The sequence below is a fragment of the Anolis sagrei genome, chromosome 3, assembly GCF_037176765.1.
Source record: "Anolis sagrei isolate rAnoSag1 chromosome 3, rAnoSag1.mat, whole genome shotgun sequence".
In the NCBI taxonomy this organism is placed as follows: Eukaryota; Metazoa; Chordata; class Lepidosauria; order Squamata; family Dactyloidae; genus Anolis; species Anolis sagrei.
The window spans coordinates 53,400,037-53,423,097 of NC_090023.1; the positions used below are offsets into that span (position 1 = coordinate 53,400,037).

General features: G+C 40.1%; 1 protein-coding gene across 11 annotated transcripts in view; it reads left to right on the forward strand.

Annotated features, from left to right (window-relative positions):
• The window catches only part of LOC132771951 (uncharacterized), a 164,920-nt gene that overhangs the window by 112,343 nt on the left and 29,516 nt on the right, over nt 1-23,061 (forward strand). For 6 of the 11 annotated variants that reach the window (XM_067466670.1, XM_067466672.1, XM_060770561.2 and 3 more), the window contains one exon: nt 19,016-19,146. The exons of the other annotated variants lie outside the window; for them this stretch is intronic. The gene's annotated coding sequence lies outside the window, so the exon portion shown is untranslated. The remainder of the gene's footprint in view (nt 1-19,015; nt 19,147-23,061) is intronic. 11 annotated transcript variants of the gene reach the window in all.

The window sequence follows — 23,061 nt, forward strand, 5'->3', positions numbered from 1 at the left end:
GGGGAGGGGAGGGCGAGTTTTTTTTCCTGAAAGGAAAAGGAGTGAACAAAGTGTTGTACACCTGGGAGTGGATTGGAGAATTATTTGAGGGGGGTTTCTCTCTTTATCTTATCTCTGAAGAGGGTCGTCTTTATCTTATTTTTTTTTTTAAATTATTTCTCCCTGTTTGTGGATCTCCTCGCCTCCTTTTGGGCGCATCTGCATTGGAAGGAATGTAAACAAGGGAGGTTTGCCATGGCTTCCCTCTAAGGCCTAAAGAGAGTGGCTTGCCCAAGGTTAGCCTGTAAGTTTCCATGGCCTTGAACCCTGGTTGCCTCCTAGGACAAATGCAAGATACTCCGCTTAGGCAGAAAAAATGAAATGCAGAGATACAGAATGGGGAACGATGCCTGACTCGAGAGCAGTAGGTGTGAAAAAGATCTTGGAGTCCTCGTGGACAGCTAGTTAAACATGAGCTAGTTAAACATGAGGCGACTAAAATGATCAAGGGTCTGGAGAAAAGTCCTATGAGGAGCGGCTTAAGGAGCTGGGCATGTTTAGCCTGAAGAAGAGAAGGCTGAGAGGAGATATGATAGCCATGCATAAATATGTGAGAGGAAGCCACAGGGAGGAGGGAGCAAGCTTGTTTTCTGCATCCTTGGAGACTAGGATGCGGAACAATGGCTTCAAACTACAAGAGAGGAGATTCCATCTGAACACGAGGAAGAACTTCCTGACTGTGAGAGCCGTTCAGCAGTGGAACTCTCTGCCCCGGAGTGTGGTGGAGGCTCCTTCTTTGGAAGCTTTTAAACAGAGGCTGGATGGCCATCTGTCGGGGGTGATTTGAATGCAACATCCCTGTTTCTTGGCAGGGGGTTGGACTGGATGGCCCAGGAGATCTCTTCCAATTCTATGATTCTATGAGCCAACAATGTCATGCAAAAAAGCCAATGGGATTTTGTCCTGCATACATAGTATAGTGTCCAGATCAGTGGTTCTCAACCTGGGGTCCCCAGATGTTTTTGGCTTTCAACTCCCAGAAATCCTAACAGCTGGTAAACTGGCTGGGATTTCTGGGAGTTGTAGGCCAAAACACCTGGGGACCCACAAGTTGAGAACCACTGGTCTAGATCCAAAGAAGTCATGTTACCCCTGTATTCTGCCATGGTCAGACCACATCTGGAATTCTGTGTCCAATTCTAGGAGGACCTTTTTGCAGCAACACCAGAGGCACTCCCAAGTGGCCAGCTACTGGTCAAAGGGCATTTAATTGAATACCAAGTCTGCAAACTTTGTGTCTTGTTTGCTTGTTTTTAATGCAATACAACTGTTTTGGTTTGCTCCTGACATGATAAATAAATCAATTCTGGGCACCACAATTGAAGGGAGATGTTGACAAGCCAGAATGTGTCCAGAGGAGGGTGACTAAAACAGTGTTTCTCAACCTGTGGGTCCCCTGATGTTTTGGCCTCCAACTCCCAGAAATCCTAACAGCTGGTTAACTGGCTGGGATTTCTGAGAGTTGTAGGCCAAAACACCTGGAGACCCACAGGTTGAGAACCACTGGACTAAAATGATCAAGGGCCTGGAGAACAAGCCCTATGAGAAGAGGCTTAAAGAGCTGGGCAGGAGAGAAGGCTGAGAGGAGATGTGATGGCCATGTATAAATATGTGAGGGGAAGTCATAGGAGGGAGCAAGCCTGTTTTCCACTGCCCTGGAGACTAGGATGTAGAACAGTGGCTTGAAAAAACAGAAAAGGAGATTCCACCTGAACATGAGGAAGAACTTCCTGACTATGAGAGCTGGAACCCTCTGCCCTGGAGTGTGGTGGAGGCTCCTTCTTTGGAGGCTTTTAAGCAGAATCTGGATGGCCATCTATTGGGGTACTTTGAATGCAATTTTCCTGCTTCTTGGCAGGGGGTTCGAGCGGGTGGCCCATGAGTTCTCTTCCAACTCTATGATTCTGTGACCAATATACACTGTCAAGTAATCTGGTGTAGACTCATAGGTTCATCCAATTCTCAAATAATTATACATCCCTGGGTTACGATCACGATAGGTGTACTTTGTATTGATTTGGTTATTGTTGTATATTTTATGTTCTGTTTGCATTGCTGCTGAATTGTAAGTCGTCCCAAGTCCCTCTAGGGCAGTGTTTCTCAACCTGTGGGTTCCCAGATGCTTTGGCCTTCAACTCCCAGAAATCCTAACAATAGTAAACTAGCTGGGATTTCTCGGAGTTGTAGGCCAAAACACCTGAGGATCCAAAGTTGAGATCATGGCTCTAGGGAGATTCGGCAGGATATAAATAAAGATGTTATTATTTTATTATAAATTCTATAGGGTTCTTCCTAAGTTGAAGTTGTATGTAAGTCAGAACACGAACATGTTTAAAGTTTAACTCCAGCCCATATGTGTGTGTGTGTGTGTGTAAGTGCTTTGGATAGCATAGGGAAGGGCTAATATCCCCGTGATGTTTGTTTTGCTGCCTGTACCCCTGTTCAGAAATTTTCACCTCATTTTCTGTCCCTGTGATAATTGGATTTCAAAAATTGGGCTTGAGAAAACAAGGATTGGTGATAAAGCTCAGTGGAGACACCTTTTCCCCATGATAACTCTTCCAGGAGTGATTTGCCCTTCCAAGGAATAAATTTCTCTCACTTCCTGTTGTCTCACCTCCGTTCTTCACTATGAGTTGTTTGTAAGTTGGATGTTTAAAACTCAGGGCTGCCTGTAACATGCTGACTGGCTAAGGGTGCATCTCCGCTATGGAGTGAATTCAGTTTGACACCACTTAAACTACAATTGGCTCAGTGCTATGGAATCATGGGAGTTGTACTTTAGTGAGGCACCAGCACTCCTTGGCAGTGAAGGCTGAAGATGGTGCAAAACTAGTATTGAGCCATGGCAGTGAAAAGGGTGTCAAACTGCTTTAACTGCCATGGTTCATTGCTATGGAATTATGGGAGTTGTAGTTTTACAAGGTTATTAGCCTTCTCTGCTAGAGTGCTGATGCTCCACCAAACTTCAGCTTCTATGACTCCATAGCAGTGAGCCATGGCAGTCAAAATTGTGTCAGATTGCATTGATCCTATACTGCAGGAGCACCCTGAATTGGATGTACAATTAAGGTCCTTGGATAAATGGTCAGAATGTAGTACAGATTGTGTATCCCTTATCTGAAATGTTTGGGAACAGAATTGGAATTTGATGTTTTTCACATTTAGAGAAATCTTCATTTGTGTGCACACACACCAATACGTACATAATGATATATTTTGGACACATGACCTAAGTCTAAACAGACGGCTCATTTGCATTTCTTATATACCTTATTTATTCAATTCTAAGACATACTTTTTTCCTCATATAAAGTCTCTTAAAAATGGGGTGTATTTTAGAATTGCGGGTGTTTTTCTTATATATAAAGCTTTTTGATGTTGGTGGTATTGAAATTAGTTTGTAATTATAATTGATGGCATCTTAGAATTGGAAAATTACAGTGCTATATGCATAGGCTGAAAGTAATTGTGTTCATTTGTTCGTGTATATTGGACAATCAGAGAGCAAAAGTGTCACAATCTCGGCTACCTGTGCACATTTTTGAATTTTAGAATATTTTGGACTTCCAAAAAAAAAAGGTTGCTCAATCTGTTGTATTCTTCAATGCAGTTCACATACATAGTGTAAGGCTGGATCTACACTGCCATATAATGTAGTTTGAAGTAAGAGAAATCCATATGCAACGAGTCCTCAGTATTAATAATAATATTAGTGAAAGGATGCTGTAGATGTCTGAAAAATCAAGGGTCCAAAATCATTTTTTCAATGTTGTCAATATTTGTCCTTCACCCTTTCTTAATGATGAGCATTGGGTAGAAATTGTTGCAATTCCGTTCATCCAGGCACCTCTCTTCTGTAGTTAGTGCAACAAAGTGTCTTGGCGTTAAAGTATATTGTCTGAGAAATAAGGTTGGTCCTACATTTTGACCTGTGAGCTGCCAATGCTTTGTGGTGTTAACAAGTTTCAAAGCTGAATTAGATAGGAGAAGTTGCTCACATGCAGTGCGGCTTTTCTCACCTTGCTTTTCTTGAGTCTGATCTTTTGGGTCACTTGGATGTTCACAGTCTGAAGAGGTGATGGAAGATGGAAGGGGTGGTGTGTGGAGGGGACTTTGATTTTCTTGAAATGCTAAACACTGTGGTGCATCTTGACCACAGATTGACAGGCCGTCTGTTCAGTTCGGTCTCTTCATATTTTTTCTCTGCATTTGATTAAAGCTTTTATAATTATCTGAGCAAGTTGGCTAAAATGCAAATAAAATATGTATTCAGCCAACATGGCAATCATAACAGTTTCCAACATGTTGTAAAATGGAGGCAGTCTAGAAGAGATTTTTGAGGAGGTAGTTAGGAAAGTGGAAAAGTGGAGAACAGCATAGATATATCATATCACCCACCAATACTGTTTTCTTCCATTTGGATTTGTTCTAAATTCATACAGAACTTCAGGAATTCACAGTTAATCATTGCAGTAGTTTTTGGAGGTAGTTTCTTTATATTTTTCCCTGGAAAACAGTACTTTCACCAGCGATATTAATAGTTTTGCAAATCACTCTCAGTGCTGTTTTCAATTAATAAGAAAATGGGAAATACTCATTTTTAAATGCTGACACTCTGATTAAATTGTCTTTTGAGTTAGCCAGTTTATGATGCTTAATCAGCTAGGATAATACGATGAGTTAGCTTATTTTGTGAAAGTCACCAGGCATTATAGAGTTGAATTTTTCAGCAATACAGTAGAGTCTCACTTATCCAACATAAACGGGCCCGCAGAAAGTTGGATAAGTGGAAATGTTGAATAATAAGGAGGGATTAAGGAAAGCCCATTAAACGTCAAATTACGTTACGATTATGTTATGATTTTACAAATTAAGCACCAAAACATCATGTTTTACAACAAATCAACAGAAAAGGCGTTTCAATGCATGGTAATGCTATGTAGTAATTGCTGTATTTACTAATTTAGCACCAAAACAGACAAGGGTTCTTTCTTTCTCCCACCCTGGACTATATTGGATAATACAGAATGTTGGATAAGCGAAGATTGGATAAGCTTCATTTTCTCTTGTGTCCATTTTTTCTTACTGAGATTGAGTTAGGGCTCACAACTTGGTCAACATGTGCTGAAAATATTTCAACACAAGTTACAAGTAACTTCCATATTTTATTTTTGTGTATTCAATCAATTGATATGTACAGCATATGTCTGAATAGGCTCTTGCAAATTTCTTTGGTTAAACCTTCTTTGCTGTGGAGGTACTAAAACTATTTATTTATATCCCTTCTTTCTCCTGATGTAGGGGTTCAAGGCATATTCATGGACCCTGAAAACTGTTACTGTTGAATTCACATTTTTGTCTATTCTTAATATCCAAGTAGGAAAGTGTGTTCTCCACTTTCATTCCAAAGGGTGGGTGTCTGTCCTTAGCATGGTGCCTTGCCTCAACTTCAGTCTGTTTTCCTCAGTTCTTCAGATTCAAAGTTTGAGCTTGGCAGGGAGGTTTAGGGAATTTGTGATATGCCTCTTGGAACAACCCCAAGCAACGTGCAGTTGCTTGGACAACTCCCCTCTTCTGCTTCAGCCATGAGATGAGGGTTTGGGTTTGCTTGTCAGTTTGTTTTTTGGAAAACGTGTATCTTGCCATCTGCTAATTAACTTGCGGAAGACATTTAAAAATAGTCACAATATTACAGTAAAATAAAGAACTGAGAATATTAAAAGCCTCTGTGTATAGAGCTTTTATCTATCTATCTATCTATCTATGTATATAATAAAAGTCAAAACTTGTATGCGGAGGACAAAACTGTGGCGGGAGGAGTATGTGCCAGCATTCTGATTGGCTGCCGCTGTGGTGCTATTTGCATATGGTCTCTGATTGGCCAGCTTCAATAGGAGCCCCTGGTGGAGAAAAGAGTTCATGGCAGAAACGGGGACATGAGAAGGAAATTTGCATATGGTCTCTGATTGGCCAGCCTCAATTTCAAGATTCCGAGATGACCAAGAGAGGAAAGGAAAAGGCCAGAGGGGGCTGAGTCAGACAATTACCAATACAGACCACACTTGGCACACAGAGCCCCCATGACCTACTCGACATCCTACTGTAGTTTGGAGGAGGATGAACCATGGATGATGGGACTTGCAGTATCATCACTCACATTCTGAGACCGCTGTTAATCTCATTCAATGACTGATCAGGACCAAACTTGGCACATAGACCTCTCATGACCCACTTTACGTCCTGGTGTGGTTTGGCGGGGGATGGACCATGGATTATGGGACTTGCAGTACCTTTGCTCAATTCTTGAGACCACTGCAATCCTCGTCCAATTACCGATAGACCAAACTTGGCACACTGAGTCTCCATGACACACTCTACATCCTGGTGCAGTTTGGAGGAGGATGCACCATGGACGATGGGACTGCACTCCCTTCCTAAGACCATTACAACTGCTAACAATGATGGATCAGGACGACAATTTACACAGAGAGCCCGTATGACCCACTCTACATCCTGGTGCGGTTTGGAAGAATTTGACAATGGATGATGGGACTTGCAGCCACCACTCACTTCCTGAGACCACGGAGACCCTCGCCAATGACTGATCAAAACCAAATATGGCACACATAGTCCCTATTGCCCACTCTACATCCTGGTGCACTTTCGAGGAGGACAGACCATGGATGATTGGACTTCAAGTACCTCCACTCCCTTCCCAAGACTGCTGCAACCCTCATCTAATGTCCGATCAAAACCAAACTTGGCACACAGAGCACCCATCCACTCTACATCCCAATGCTGTTTGGGGGAGAACAGACTATGGAGGATGGGACTTGCAGTACCTAAACTCACTTTCTGAGACCACTGTGACCCTCATCCAATGACTGAGCAAGAACAAAACTTGGCACACAGGGCCCTCATGACCCACTCTCCATTCTGGTGCAGTTTGGAGGAGGATGGACCACAGATGATGGGACTCGCAGTACCTTCACTAACTTCCTAAGACCACTGTAAGCCATATAAATAACTGATAAAGACCAACCTTGAGACCCAATTCCTTTCTCAAATAACCCGGGCAGCGCCGGGTCCCCAAGCTAGTAACAAATAAAAAAGAAATGTGATGTATGAAGACTTTGGGTAGCTGTGTAAGAAGCCCAGGTGAACTTCCTGGGAATAAGTCTTTCACATCTGTGGTGCTCCTACTAAAAAAGTTATGTCCTGTGTCCCAGCCAGACATGCTTATGCAAATAGAAAAGCACTGAGCAAAATATCTGAATACTGTCATACAGTTGACTCATTTATGAAAGATAATTCTTCAAATAACCATCTTAGGGTATTTTTGACCAATGCTTGGAAAACAATACGAGAGCATTGTAACTCATATAACATCAGAATAATATAGGCAACATTATGTGCAGTAGCCAGAACTGCTATTTGAAGCACAGGGATGATATCTTCCACCCTTAGACTTTTTCCAGCTCTGAAATAGGAGAAAAGCTGGAGCTTCTCGTGTTTATTGGAAGAAGATGGGATTCTTGCCTTGGCAAGTGTTGGGAAAAGAATTGTGAATCATGTTACTGTGATGGAATGACATTCATTTTTAACATTATAATGAGTTATTATAACCTTTAATGTCAATCAGTTTGTAGATGAATGCAGTTATAAAACAATTCTGTTTAATATAAATTCTGCATACAAACATAATGTAAATGTTTCGCATTAAGCTTTACTCTGGAAATATAGTTTCAAAAGCAGGAAAAGAGAACAGAAAATGAAGTAATAGCAACTGTTTTAACACATATGTCTTTATATTTGATTTTTTATTAAAGAGGGAATAATCTGATTTTTCAAGTATGATATCTTTACGGTATATTGATGGTACTTTGTTGATCAATTGACTATGCCAATAAGTCAGTTAAGTCATTCTCCAGCTTTAGCTATGCCCTAGGAGAAAATGGGCCTGCTGTCTGGATTGTTGAGGACATTTATGGATGATAGATCATACTTGCTAGCTGGAGCCAATGTTTAAGAGTTGTTTTCCTGTTACTTTGTTATAAGTAATTTCCAGGTGAGGCTAATGATTTCTTTATGGCACAGTAAAGAGGAGTTCAGTTCTCCTTTCATTAGCACGCGTGGCATTGTTGCAGAGGGACTATATGCGTGAGTCTCAATCCTTTTAGAGGAAGAGGGTATGGGAGAACGTTGGCCAGTTTGGGTTTTGTAGAACAACACATTGATACTTGGACACACAGCTGTTGTTCACTATTGGATATGTATTTGAGGGGAGAAGGTAGGAGATACAAAGAATGGATGGCTAGGCTAGATAAGAGGAAACAGAATCAGACTGTTTGTGGCTCTCCTTTAGCTCATCCATCCACCTCTCAACACTTTGTTAATCCAGCTTCCTATACTTCCTGCTGCTATTAGTTAATACCAGGCCAAGTTTAATAGAATACCTGCAAGAAATAACTTGTTTGAAAAGGGCAGCATGGCTTGAATCTGCAACTTAGATAGATTGTGGAACAGCGTACACATATGCCTACATGGTGTAGACAGGCAAGAAGATGACACTATCATAGCTTGCTCATTGAATGAATTATATGACAGACTGCCCTTTAATGAAAAGGGTGTTCTCAGCATTGACTTCAAGGGGCAGGTGACAGCTTTTCCTGGTAAACCAACTTCTCCTAGCCATCCTGCCTAAAGATTCCCTGACTGACTTCACAGAAGTAGTTTCAGCCCTATTGTTGAGTGCTCCAGGACTTTTGGATTTCAGTATTCATGTTGTGGCTTGGCATATCAAGTATTCTCTGACAACTTGGTCACAGCGTGTTTCATTTTTAAATAGATCCAGACCTTCCGCACAAGGCTGCATAGCAGACACCCCTTTGAATGTATCACATTCCCACTTAGGCAAGTTGTGTGTAGATGTGGAAGGGTGGACAGGATATACCTTTCTCAGATGATCTTGCAGAGTAGTGATCCTCATGTAATTTTGGTACCAGGCAAATATTTTATTTAATTGAGCTAATTTTTAACAGTTCTGCTTGCTATGCTCATATTAAGCATGATATACTCTTTGGCAAGCAGGATCAGTTAGAAGGATTTCAGCTGCTGGCATTAGAGCTTGAGCCTGTTTACTGAGCAATTGTTGAAACTAGAATAATCCCCACCTATATTTCCCATAGAAAAGGCTAACAGAGAACATCTTTGCTCTTGGTAGCCTCCAGTTAACTTGGAGTAGAAGCAGAGCATCTGGCACTGTGGTTTTTAGCTTGGCTGGCAAGGTTATTCAAAAATGGTTGATCTCTTTGCTCAGGCATTCCATATATGATGTAATATTAGTTTTAATCATGGTTTTATTGGCTCCTTTGGCTTCTATTGATCTGTCTGCTATTTTGTTATGTCTTAGTATTGAATTGTATATCTGTGTTTCACTGCTTCTATTGCTGCCCTTAAGGCTAACAGATTTTTTTTAAAAAAAAACTATCCCATGATTGAACTCAAGAACACATACTTGACAATTCCAAACAATCTCCTTCCCAGGTATTGACCAGACACAAACTTGCTTATCTTTAGCAAGATGACTGCATTGTGTGTCTTCAGAACAATTTTAAGTTAAGAGGTTATGCTCCTGATCTAATGTTTTATTTTTGTTGAATGAGAAAGGGGTGGTAGGGGGTAGCATTTTTTAAGAACCCAGTTGTAGGACTCCAAATCTTCAGGCTTGGTGCCGTTGAAGTGGTACTCCCATAGAAGTGCATAATTTCTTTGGACTTCCAGTTTTTACATCATATTGATGTGTTGGTCAAGAAAAAGTAAACTAGAGCTCCTGACACAATTCCTTTTGGATGCCCAAATTCTTTCTATGATTTAGGTGTTAGAGAGATTATTATAAGTTTGGCTTTCAGATAGAAATCAGGTAGTTGGGATGATAAGCAGGAATAGTGGTGGTGGTGGGGATGACAAAGCATAAAATAAAACCATACCCATTGTGATGGTGATGGTAGCAGCAATGAAAATCTTGGATTCTCAGGTTTTGAACCCTGGGAGTACAGAATTAAAAGTAGCACATTGCACATTCTTGGAGATGTCAGATATGACCTGTGGGTGCATGCCTTGATTGCATCCCATTTAGATTACTGTAACACACTTTGTGTGTGGTAGATTTTAGAAAATGGAAACTTTGGTCTGGTCCAAAATGTTGTGGCTGGACTCCTGAATGAGGCTGGTTAGAGAGAACACATGCCATCCTTGCTTGAAATGCTTTTACTGCTTCCATGACTGTTTCTGGGAAGCATTCAAAGTTCTGGTTAAGGCATACTTTGTCATATAATTTGCCTCATAATTTACGTTGAAGAAGGGTATGATAAAAGGGCTGTGAATTTATCTTTTTTTTTTAAAACTGTGGCTGTTTCAGCTTTGTATTTTTAATAGCATTGTTTGTTTAATATTTAAATTTTGTACTTAGTACTGTTTTTAGTTGTACCTTGTTTTAAATTAGATGTGTGATACCTTGGATCTTGTGCAAGGGGAAAGGTGAGGTATATGTAAAATTAATAAGTTACTAAACCATGCCACATTCTTCTATTGGATGGACAACCCGCACTTTCCAGATACTGAGTTTTATTTAGTTTGGTTGTAGATTTTTAATATCTGTAATGGAATGCCCCTTAACCTGTCCATGTTGTGGCTACTTCAATGAAATTCCATTGATCTTTCCTGTTGATGTATATTAAGTCCTTTGAGAACTCTTAGCCACATTGGGTTTCTCAGTTCTTGCCTTTGGAACCTGTCTCAAAGGGATTAATGTATTGGAGCACATTTCTGTTGTCTTGGAAGTAACTGATAGTAAGGTCCCTGCTTGCTTTTTAATTTGTTAATTATTGCAGATATCAACAGCAAGCAGATTTCCAACTTGGATTTTTTTAGCTGGATATTGGTTTTTAGCAGGATACTTTAGATACTGTAGAATAACACTAGGAGTCTTGATCTCTATTGCATTTTAGTTTTTTACTTTGTTTAAGGCCAAAGCCACCTTTGGCCATGGGAATGGAACAATGTTTGATCCTCTTGGAATACTTTAATTCTGTTGACTGTGGTTTCCATCTGTGATGCCCTCTAAGGTTGGGAGTGGAATACCCACTTTATCATTGTCCTGTTCTTACTTGTGATTATTGATATGGCCCATGATAATTGTTCTACCTGGTTCTTAATACTTCAGTATTGCCTTTTTAATGTTACCACTATAATTTCCAGTTCTACTTATACAACTCTTTTCTGTAGCTTTCTTCCATGAGTGTTTTGGGAACAATTACAGTCTAGATGTGAATAAGTTTTTTGTATTGTAGGAGTTGTGTGCCCAGAGAAATGCCTGTCTTGAACATTGTAATGTTCTTGTTCAAAGGACAGGTTCTGGAATCTCAGGATAATTCTAGGCTCAGCATTATTTTTAGAAGCCTTATACAGTTCTGGTTCAGTTTACCTGTCCAAATGCATCTCCCTCTATGAGAGGTTTAGACTGGGGAGGCCCTGCTCTTTGTCCCAATCTCTTTGCAAGCGCTATTGCTTGAGATGAGAGACAGGGCCTTCTCGGTGGTGGCTGCTTGGTTGTGGAACCCCCTCCCCAGTGACATCAGGCTGGCCCTAACCCTCCTGGTTTTTAAAAAGAAACTTAAGACCTAGCTTTTTATGCAAGTGTTTGGTGAATAGGAAACTACGGAATGAGACTTTAACTACGGAATGAGACTTTAACAGCTTGAATAATAGACTATGGATTTTGGAAAATGATTTGGATATGAGATCAGATTAAAACCGCATTTTATATGCGGTTTTAATCTGTTTAATAGTTATGTGTTTTAATTGCTTCTATGCTTATATTGTTTATATTTTTACGAAATGTGTTTTATTGTTTACCTGTGTGGCATTGAATTTTTGCCGGATTTCTAAGCCGCCTTGAGTCTTCGCCCAGGACGAGAAAGCCGGGGTAGAAATTAAGTAAATAAACAAACAAACAAACAAACAAATAAATAAATAGAAGTTCAGTTGGTAGTTGAAACCTAAAGTGTTTTTTATTAGCTTTTGTTATTCATGGTAATATCCTGATTAGATTACATCAATGCAGTTCATGTCTTGAAGATATCTAGGATTCAAAACTACTGTGAAGTGTCTACCTAATCTGTGATGAAAATAACCCCACAAGGATTCTTTAAACATATACTTCACTTGATGTGCTGGTTTTAACTTTTAAAGATTGAAATAGTAAGGATCCAGGTTACACTGACACTTTTAGATCTTCCTTTAGTTTTGGATATTTCCTGTTAGTCCCTGTTCTATATTCCATCCTTGGATGCCTGATGAGTACAACGTCTTCTGTGGTAGTATCATGATCTTTTGCGTTGAAGGTTTGTCTTCTCCCTTGAGAAAATTCTGGTTCTATTGGGAATCCCCCCCCCCCCCCTTTGTCTCTGCATAGCATTTCAGGAAGTATATCTAAGGTAGTAGTTCAAGAATTCTGTTGTCCTATTGTGCGTTCAAAGTGGCTGTAACCCTGCTATTAATGATTGGTTCATCATGCTTTTTGTCTATTTGGTTCTCAAGTCAACTTATGCTACCCAATAAGATCTAGTTCTCTTCATCCAGAGTTTTAATGAGCCATACATGAAGTACTTCATCATTTCAGAAAAGTATGTTAGCCCAAGAAATAGTTAATGGCCTAAAATCACTTACTGAATGTCATGGAGGTTTCTGATATCAACCACTGCACCATAGTAGTTCTCAGTGAAAAACAGGATTGTTATAGTAGTTGTGCTGCTATTCTGTACACTTCTGTAGCCCAGAGAGCTTTAGTGAGAATGATCTTCAGCAGTTTAGTGCTTCTTGGCTTTACTAACAATTTCCCTTTTAAATCCAGGACTATTAAAAAACCGCCCTCTTTCTTTGTTGGGTTGCTGAAATAATTTGCTAGTCCTGAGAACTCAGAAATGCTTGCTTGCGTTTACGATTTAGATTCAGTACACAAAATAATACCTTTTCCTGCATAGAATAAGGCTAACCAGCCTATGAAAGTTAGTTGCAAAAAGGAACTTGGGCTATTTTGATTACAGGGCTGACTGTTGCACTGCAGGATTCAACTGCTGTGGATAGTATCTAGCGCTCATACAGTTCCTTGTTCATTCGTTCAGTCGTCTCCGACTCTTCGTGACCTCGTGGACCAGCCCACGCCAGAGCTCCCTGTCAGCCGTTACCACCCCCAGCTCCCTCAAGGTCAGTCCAGTCACTTCAAGGATGCCATCCATCCATCTTGCCCTTGGTCGGCCCCTTTTCCTTTTGCCTTCCACTTTCCCCAGCATAATTGTCTTCTCTAGGCTTTCCTGTCTCCTCATGATGTGGCCAAAGTACTTCAACTTTGTCTCTAGTATCTTTCCCTCCAGTGAGCAGTCGGGCTTTATTTCCTGGTGGATGGACTGGTTGGATCTTCTCGCAGTCCAAGGCACTCTCAGCACTTTCCTCCAACACCACAGCTCAAAAGCATCAATCTTCCTTCGCTCAGCCTTCCCTAAGGTCCAGCTCTCACATCCGTAGGTGACTACAGGGAATACCATGGCTTTGACTAGGCGGATCTTTGTTGCCAGTCTGATGTCTCTACTCTTCACTATTTTATCGAGACTGGACATTGCTCTCCTCCCAAGAAGTAAGCGTCTTCTGATTTCCTGGCTACAGACTGCATCTGCAGTAATCTTTGCACCTAGAAATACAAAGTCTGTCACGGCCTCCACGGTTTCTCCCTCTATTTTCCAGTTGTCAATCATTCTTGTTGCCATAATCTTGGTTTTTTTGATGTTTAGCTGCAACCCGGCTTTTGCGCTTTCTTCTTTCACCTTGATTAGAAGGCTCTTCAGCTCCTCCTCGCTTTCGGCCATCAGAGTGGTGTCATCTGCATATCTGAGGTTGTTAATGTTTCTTCCAGCAATTTTCACCCCAGCTTTGCATTCATCCAGCCCCGCACATCGCATGATGTGTTCTGCATACAAGTTAAAAAGGTTGGGTGAGATGATGCAGCCTTGCCGTACGCCTTTCCCAATCTTGAACCAGTCTGTTGTTCCGTGGTCAGTTCTGACTGTTGCTACTTGGTCCTTGTACAGATTCCTCAGGAGAGAGACAAGGTGGCTTGGTATGCCCATCCCACTAAGAACTTGCCACAATTTATTATGATCCACACAGTCAAAGGCTTTAGAGTAGTCAATGAAGCAGTAGATGTTTTTCTGAAACTCCCTGCCTTTCTCCATTATCCAGCGGATATTGGCAATCTGGTCTCTCGTTCCTCTGCCTTTTCTAAACCCAGCTTGAACATCTGGCAACTCTCGCTCCATGTATTGCTGGAGTCTTCCTTGCAGGATCTTGAGCATTACCTTACTGGCATGAGAAATAAGGGCCACTGTACGGAAGTTTGAGCAGTCTTTCGCATTTCCCTTTTTTGGTATGGGGATATAAGTTGATTTTTTCCAGTCTGATGGCCATTCTTGTGTTTTCCATATTTGCTGGCAAATGGCATGCATCACCTTGACAGCATCATCTTTTAAGATTTTAAACAGTTCAGCTGGGATCCCGTCGTCTCCTGCTGCCTTGTTGTTAGCAATGCTTCTTAAGGCCCATTCAACCTCACTCCTCAGGATGTCTGGTTCTAATTCATTCACCACACCGTCAAAGCTATCCTCAATATTATTATCCTTCCTATACAGATCTTCTGTATAGTCTCGCCACCTTCTCTTGATCTCTTCAGCTTCTGTTAGGTCCCTGCCATCTTTGTATCTTATCATACCAATTTTTGCCTGAAATTTACCTCCAATGTTTCTAATTTTCTGGAAGAGGTCTCTTGTCCTTCCTATTCTGTTGTCTTCTTCCACTTCCACTTCCATGCAGTTCTAGGCTCAACATAAAACATTGCTTACATTTGTTTGTACTTCCTTTTTTCAGATTACTGAGTAATGGAAGTATCTATCAGACAAACCACCTAAAGAACCTCAGAACTGATATTGTAATATAATTATGAACAGCTAAAAAGCCAATGGGATTTCTAGGCTGCATCAATAGGGGTAGTGTCTAGATTGAGAGAAGCAATATGACTACTCCATTCAACTTTGATCAGACCTTGCCTAGAATACTGTGTCTAGTTCTTGGCGCTGTAGTTCAAGAAGAATATTGACAATCTGGAACACATTCAGAGAAAGGTGACCAAAGTTATAATAAAAGATCTGGAAGCCAAGCCCTATGAGGTGTGGCTTAGGGAATTGGGTATGTTTAACATGGAAAAGATAAAGAGGGGACGTGATAGCTATGTTTAAATATTTGAAAAGCTATCCTATTGAGGAGGAGGCTTTTTTGCTGTTTGCAGGAAAATAGATTCCTCCTAAACATCAAGGGGTGGGGGGGAAGCCTGTTTGTTAGAGCTGTTCGACAGTAGAATATGCTGCCTTGGAGTGTGGTGGAGTCTCCGTTTCTGGTAGCTATTTAAACAGTAGATTGATGTCCATCTCCCAGGAGTGCTTTGTTCATATATATTCCTGCTTGACAGGAGGTTGAACTGGATGGCCCTTGGGGTCTCCTCCAGCTTAATGATTCTATGATCATAGTAACCATTCTGCTTTTCAGAACTGCCCATATTGAATTTTGTGCATTCAGTTCTAGGCTCAGTAAGAATACTACTACATTTGCATATCTTTTCCTCCTAGATTACTGAATTATGAAAATTTCCAAAGAACCATCCAAAGGCCCTCAGAACCTATGCTTTAATTTGTGCAATGTTCTGATCACAACAAGCATTCTGCATTGCAGAACTGCCCATATTGATTTCTGTGAATCCTCTTCCTCCTTTCTCTAAAAAAGTACTATATTGTGTGCAGTAACGCACATCCTAAAAATGTTTTTTTTCAATCACCCTACTTATACTCTATGATTTTTTTCTTCAAAATCATTCTTTTGAAGGATAAATTCAGTAAACATTAAGGGAATGGATGTGATCTAATATATCTCTTGCCAGCACCTGTATAGTTGTTACTTTAAAATATTTGAGATGCCTGTTAAGTTTACATTGTGTTTGCTGATAGTGACGGAGCATTTGTGTTGACTGTAGAAGACTACAAGTTTACTCCCTAGCATTTACAGTATAATGGTTGGGGAGTTAGAAAGGTCTTTTTTCTTGTTGGAACTGGAGAATGTCTTTCCATCAAAATAGATAGCTCTGTACTAGTGAGTTAATGCTCTGATGTTGAAAAGGCAACATCATACAAGGACCCAGTTTCACACTGGCGTTTCTTTTCTAAAAAATTCTAGCTATAGCTTCCTTTGCTCCAAGGGCTACAAAGGAATTATGGTATTATATTGTAAGAGGTTGGTTCATTGCCCAGAAGACCCATAATTCAAAAGAGATAATTATTATGGCATATTATTAAGATCTTTCCAGAAGAGGTACTGATTGTGTTGTTCTAATGTAACTAAAGAAGATAAAAGTGGCATTTTACAAAGTCCATAAGAGTTAGTTGTTTCTCTGCGAGGTGTTACTTGGCACTTAGTTGCACTAAACATAACAGCCATGGAACGGAAATGTAATGTGGCCTTGTTTAGATTCTGTCTTTACATTCTTTTCTCAGGTTTTATGACATTCTTACATTCTTAGAGTATTTTTTTTTCAAATGCACATCCATGCTTTCATAGGCAATCTGACTTGGAGGCGGGGAGAGATAGAAGTCATCTTGCACAAGCCCCATTGGAAGAAGCAGACATCCCAGACACTTCCAAGGTTGTCAGCACACCTTCTGCTCACTTAACAAAGGAACCAGAAAGGGAGAGGGAAATCTTCCCCAGCAAGTCTTTTTAAAAATTCTTTCTGAGCTGGATTCAGCTCTCCCCTCACTCTTATGTCCTATTTCTTGGGTGCCTCCCCCACTACACTGTGCTATTTGTGGGTGCTGGATGTGTGACTAACTCCCTTCCCAAAAGATGAACATGGACAACTAACTGGCAGTAAAAAGTTTACATTTTGGAGTAGTTTTAGGTTTCCAGATAATTTGTAATGCAGTCAACATGTTGTAGTTGTTCAGACGCTGGACTGCAACTTTTTTGGCCATGGAAATCTAGATGGCTTTGGGCAAATCACCCTTTTTCCTATGTCGAACAACACTTGCCAAGAAAACTGCATGATAGTCACCATATCATGCATAGGTAACTTGTATCATGCAGTCACAAAACAAATGAATATAATAAACATCATAAAAAGCAATTCTGTGTGCATTAATTTTGAGATTGTTGGGCTAGAAAGCAAGTTGTTCGAAGGCAACAGTGAAAAAAGAGGTCTTCAAGGGTTTTTTTTTTTATTGAAAGTGTGAGGAATATGCCTGTTAGAAGGAAGTCCAGCAAGAAGGCTGTTTCCTTTGTGCATGTCGGGCTGATTAATCTTAACAGCAGGCATTCAAGAAGGACACTCATCTAGATCTTAATGCAGGGATAGGCAGAACAGTACCACATTCCATTTGCACTGTTTAATACTGAATGTGACCCTTCTCGGGGGTAGGTGCAATTTTATTTTGTTTCTAATCACAATGTTTCAGGAAGGGTTTGTTTTCTCAAAAAGTGGGAAATAGCTTTAATTTATACAAACCATAAGCTACCATCTTGGTTCTCTTAGTCTCTAAGCTGCGAGAAAGCCCCTTTGCATACTAATATTCCCCAGTAATATGGCTATGTCTCTGAATACTTTTTAGGTGCCATCAGCAAACAGGAGGCTGTATTTTGTACTTGCTGTAGGTTTTGGACCACTTGTGAAGTGGCAAAGCATAATGTATTTTGTAGCAGTTTAATTTGGAGGTAACCAATGAGAAGCCAGCCGTGCCCAGTAAGATGTAGCAGATATACAGAGGAGCTTTTGAAAAGCACCTCTGGCCATTACAGATATCAGTGAGTTCAGCAACAGCCTTATAATACAAAACTGGTCTTTGAAAAGGAGAACTCATTTTGTGCCACAGACTAGATCCACTGACTTCCCCTTCATTTTTCCTAGATTAAGTTTGAGGTTGTTCTCCCTCATTTTCTCCAGTGTTTTAGATACCTGTTCAGAATTTGCTCAGCCTCCCTGAGATTTTGGGATGAAAAAAGCATAGCCGCAGATCATCTTTATATTGGTGGCTGTGAAATGAAATGCACTGGATTATTTCTCTCAATGACCTCATACTGGTGTTGAAATTCAGGAACACAATAAAATCTTGTAATACTATGCAAGTCAAAAGAACACGTGCAGCACAAAAATGGCTCACAACTGCTTTATGGTACTGACCATTGAGAGAAGGTAAAAATAGTTGTAGTATAGTCTGGATAGCTGAAAACATGCCACAGCTAATGGTAACAGACTCAAGTAAGACAACCAATAAGAAAAAGATGCTGGAAAAGATTTACCTCCCTCCCCTCAGCTCAGTTGTGATAATATCATTCTTTTGTTTTTGTTTCTTTGTTGAAGAGATTGAAAGGGATTTAATGAAGGGAACAACACAGATATTCTTGGTTCATCCTATAAGTGGTCTGATAAGACTTTGTAATTGAGACCCAATGTTTAACAACTAAGAACGTCAGTAGAACAGTAGTTCTTGAGACATTTTCTCTAACAGATGGTATACTTATTATTACTTGATTGAGTTTTCAGGTTTCTTCTGTGGTTTCATGTTTAGTTTGAACTTTATATGCATTTCTATGGTTAATTTGAGGTTTTTGTATCTCTGAACGGTTATGACAGCATTGTCTTTGCTTGAATGTATAAATTAAAGAATTTCAAGGCAAATTGGGTGGCTGAACCTTCAACTTCTTTTGGCTATTGAATGTACCATCTTGATATGAAAGTGGACAGAAACTCACACTGATAGGCTTATAATGTATAGAAGAAAATTGATCTCAGACCTCTGATATTTTCCACACTTTTCTTTCATAGGTGATCTAAACTGTGTTCAAACAGAACAGTAGTGGAAAACATAATCCTAGTATATCTGGCAAAACCACCTCTTGAGTATTCCTTGCCTATGAAAATCCTATGAAATTAATGGAATCGCCTTAAGTTTACAGGTGAGTCAATGGCAGATTTGCACATAATATCTCACAACATTCAAACTGTACATTGGCCATCTTTTAGTTGTAGGGGCTTCCCTCCAGCCTCACATTTGGTATTATTGTCGAACATGCTGGTTCAGCTAAGCCAGCTCCCACAAGTCACAAGGGAAATTATGTTGATCGGTTTGAAGAGTAGACTGGGGAATTTGAGGGTTAGGTACAGGTGGTAAAATCAAACCACAGATTCTCCTGGGATAGCAGCACAAAACAGAGTGCTAATTTGTACACTGTGTTTATCTTTAGCACCATTTCTGCAGTGCTGAAGTCTTCCTTAACATGTATGTATTATGGTGAGGCAAGTGACTGATTCCTCAGCAATGCAAACAACTGTGATAACAATGGGGAACTCTTTCAGTACAACCTGCTAACGTTGAAATGTACTGATGTTCCTAGCTAGGGGGAGAGCCTGTAATGCTAGTTTGTTAATTAGATCACTTACTTCATTTCATATCTTAATAGTTTCTAATCCTACCCCTCGTAGGGATTAGTTGAACGTGTAACAGTTTGCCTTTATTGCTCTTATTGAGTCTTGTTGGTCTTAACTGAGTCTCTTATCGATTTATTACGACTTCTTTATTGTGCCATTTATACTTCAGTGTTTGCTGCAATATCTCCCACTAAACCATAAAAAACACCAGGTCTACTTATCTACCCTCAGATTATTGGACATTAACTGCTGGCTAGTGCCTCAAATGTCAGTGAATCCATCTTTTACAATTCTAGCTCTGGAGGCTTGTTTGAAGCAGATTCTGGTAGAAGTTGTTACAGCATCCACTTGTTCAAGCTACTCATTCTAGCCCAGTGTTTTAACACCAAGCTTTGAAAATCTCTTGCTTATCTTCTACTAGTCAAAAACATATTTGCTCAAATTTACATGACTTTATAGCTTCAGAGAACTAACGATTGATGCAAGATTTGTAATTCTTAATGAATAACAAAATTATGGAAGGTATTGCAACATTAAAATGAAGTGATAGTGCATTAATATAGGTTGGAACTTGTTCCATAAACTCACTTCTAAAAATTGCAGATAAAGAAATTGTGCAAAGTATTACAATAATGTTCACATGTCTCCTCAATTTTTTTTACTAAAGTACTCCAGTTGTGTTAAATAATAGATTTTAAAAACTTTTTTTCTGATGTCTTGTTTTCAGGGTGGTTCTGAATTCTATCACCCTAGATTCTGTCCCTTAAATTTGCTCCTCTCTCATGAAACTTGTTTATATGAACTGATAATTGTTTCAGATTTTGGTGAATGCTTGCATAGTGATTAAAAGAGAAAATGAATGAATCTACAACAACTTTTGCATATGCAATTTTATCGAGCCGTCTTCACTTGACAATTTTGTGAATGCAGGTTTTCACTCATAATATTTATATGCATGTTTGTATTTGGCAGTCTTAGCATTAACAAATCCTATCATGTGTAGTTTATTTTTCTGTTGTTGGGTCATAATAATAGAGATGTTTAAGGAGAAAGACTATATATTTAGACACTTTTCAGCACAGCCCATATTTTATGTGTGTATGAAATAATCTGGAATTCATTAGATGCTTACTCGGCTAGCCACCCCAACACTGCTGCCTTTTAGATATTTTGGATGCTATCTGTCCATCAGCCCTAGCTAATATGGCTAATCTGAGAAATCATGAAAGCTGAAGTGTGAAACATTTGATGGTCATCCAGTTACAGAAAGGTGTGTTGATGAATGTCTGACATGGAAGTACAAATTATTGACTGTATTTACCATATATTAGCCAAATTTTCAGTCCTTTTTAAGGCTGAAAAAGCCCCCCTTGACTTATGCTCAAGTGAGGGTTCTGGTGGGAAAGCGTGGGGCTTTTTTTTGTTTGTGTCAGGACTTACTTAGAAACTGCAAGTTGCTTCTGGTGTGAGAGAATTGGCCATCTGCAAGGACGTTGTCCAGGGGATGCCCAGATGTATTGATGTTTTACCAACCATGTGGGAGGCTTTTCTCATGTTCCCGCATGGGGAGCTGGAGCTGACAGAGGGAACTCATCTGCACTCTGCCTGGATTCAAACCTCCGGCCTGTTGGTCTTCAGTCCTGCTGGCACAGGGGTTTAACCCATTGTACCACCAGGGGCGTGGGGCTGAAAGAAGCCCTTCTTTCATTATCTCCCCATTGATTCCGAAGTGTAATTTATGGAGTTTTGGTGGTAGAAGGGGAGAAAAAAGAAAGAAAAAAGAGAGGGAAGGAGTGCGGAAAGGGAGGAAGTGGGGAAAGGAGGTGGGAGGGAAGTTAAAGAAAAGGAAAGATGGGAAAGAAGGAATTGAAGAGAAGGAAAGAAAGAAAGGAAAAAGGAGGGAAAGAAAGGAAAACTGGGTTGCTTTGCCGAGAGAGGAGGAGAGACCTCCTCTCTCTCGTGCGCCTTCCTCTCCTCTTCCTCTCCTCTTCCTCTCCTCTTCGGGTCTTTCCCACTTTTCCAGTCCCTCTTTCCATCCAAACCTTTTCCAATTTCCAGCCCCCCTTTCACACCTCATCCATTCTCTCTTCCCCAGTAAGAAGGGCTTCTTCCACAAAGCAACCTAGCTCCTTCCTCTCCTCTCTCGGGCAGCGCATGCCTTTCTCTCCTCTCTCAGTGCAGCGTGCGCCTCCCTTTCCTCCTTTCTTGGCACTTTCCCTTCTTCATATACACACAGCATTTCCCCCCAAACATATAGTGAATATAAACTATGGTGATTATTGGAAGGATACGTAAGCATATTTACATTGAAGAAAGAATAATGGTTTAATCAGAATTGGACAGTTTTAAATTACAGTTTTATGTAAATATTCAAAAACATTTAACCTACTGATACCTCAATTAATGTAATTTTATTGGCATCTATTTTTATTTTGAAACTTAACAGTAGCTGCTGCATTTCCCACCCCTGGCTTACACTCAAGTCAATAGGTTTTCCTAGTTTTTTGTGGTAAAATTAGGTACCTTGGCTTATATTCGGGTCGGCTTATACTCAAGTATATACTGTACTTTCTTGGCGATTAGTGCTGTCATTAACAAAAAAAAGACTCCATTCTTATTACTACAGTGGACAGCTAATAACTTCATAGTTCTATTGGCATTCTGTGTACTTGTAGCAGATATGTTGACAGGGAAATGATGGCCCTTCAAGAAAGGGATTGCAGCATCTCTGACAACTACTCACTCACCATTCCTGACAACGCATCTGATATCCCTTTGTCATATGGAGCTGCATGCCAGCACTGCCACTTAGTCGCTGTGCACAGAAGAGTCAATCTGCATACAGCAATAAGCAAGCACTGCCGTAATTCAGCTGTCTTCCCCCTTTCCCTGTACCCATGATACAACCTTTCCACCACACTATTATTTTTTCTTTTTAATAAAAAATACCATTGTAAACAGATGTAGAATGATATAGATCTCACTAATAATTCTGCAAGGTTAAATAGAACAAACAAATGGAGGGAAGGGAGAAAAATTGTTGGACACAAGTGGAAGATCAGTGTGGAATTGGTAAGGTTAAGAAAATTGGACACATCAGATTGAGAGAAAATGTTAGTGGAATCCCACATTGAACATGGTCAGCAAGTCTGTTCTGGAAAACACGATCTATCAGATGATGCTCTTCTGAGATCCCTGTTGACAGGTTCAAACAGAACTCACACATAAACAGTAAAATACCATCCTTTTGACTAGATAATATGCTGGGTGGTCTTGTATGTTGACTGTGGTTGATGGGCATTTTAGTCTGGTACATATGAAAGATGTAGTTTTGGGAGGTAGAACAATCATGTAACCACATTTTACCTGGAATAACATATAGGGTATTTAGAACAAGGTTTCCCCTTCTCTTGTAAGAACAATAATCCTGTAAGAAGGCAAGG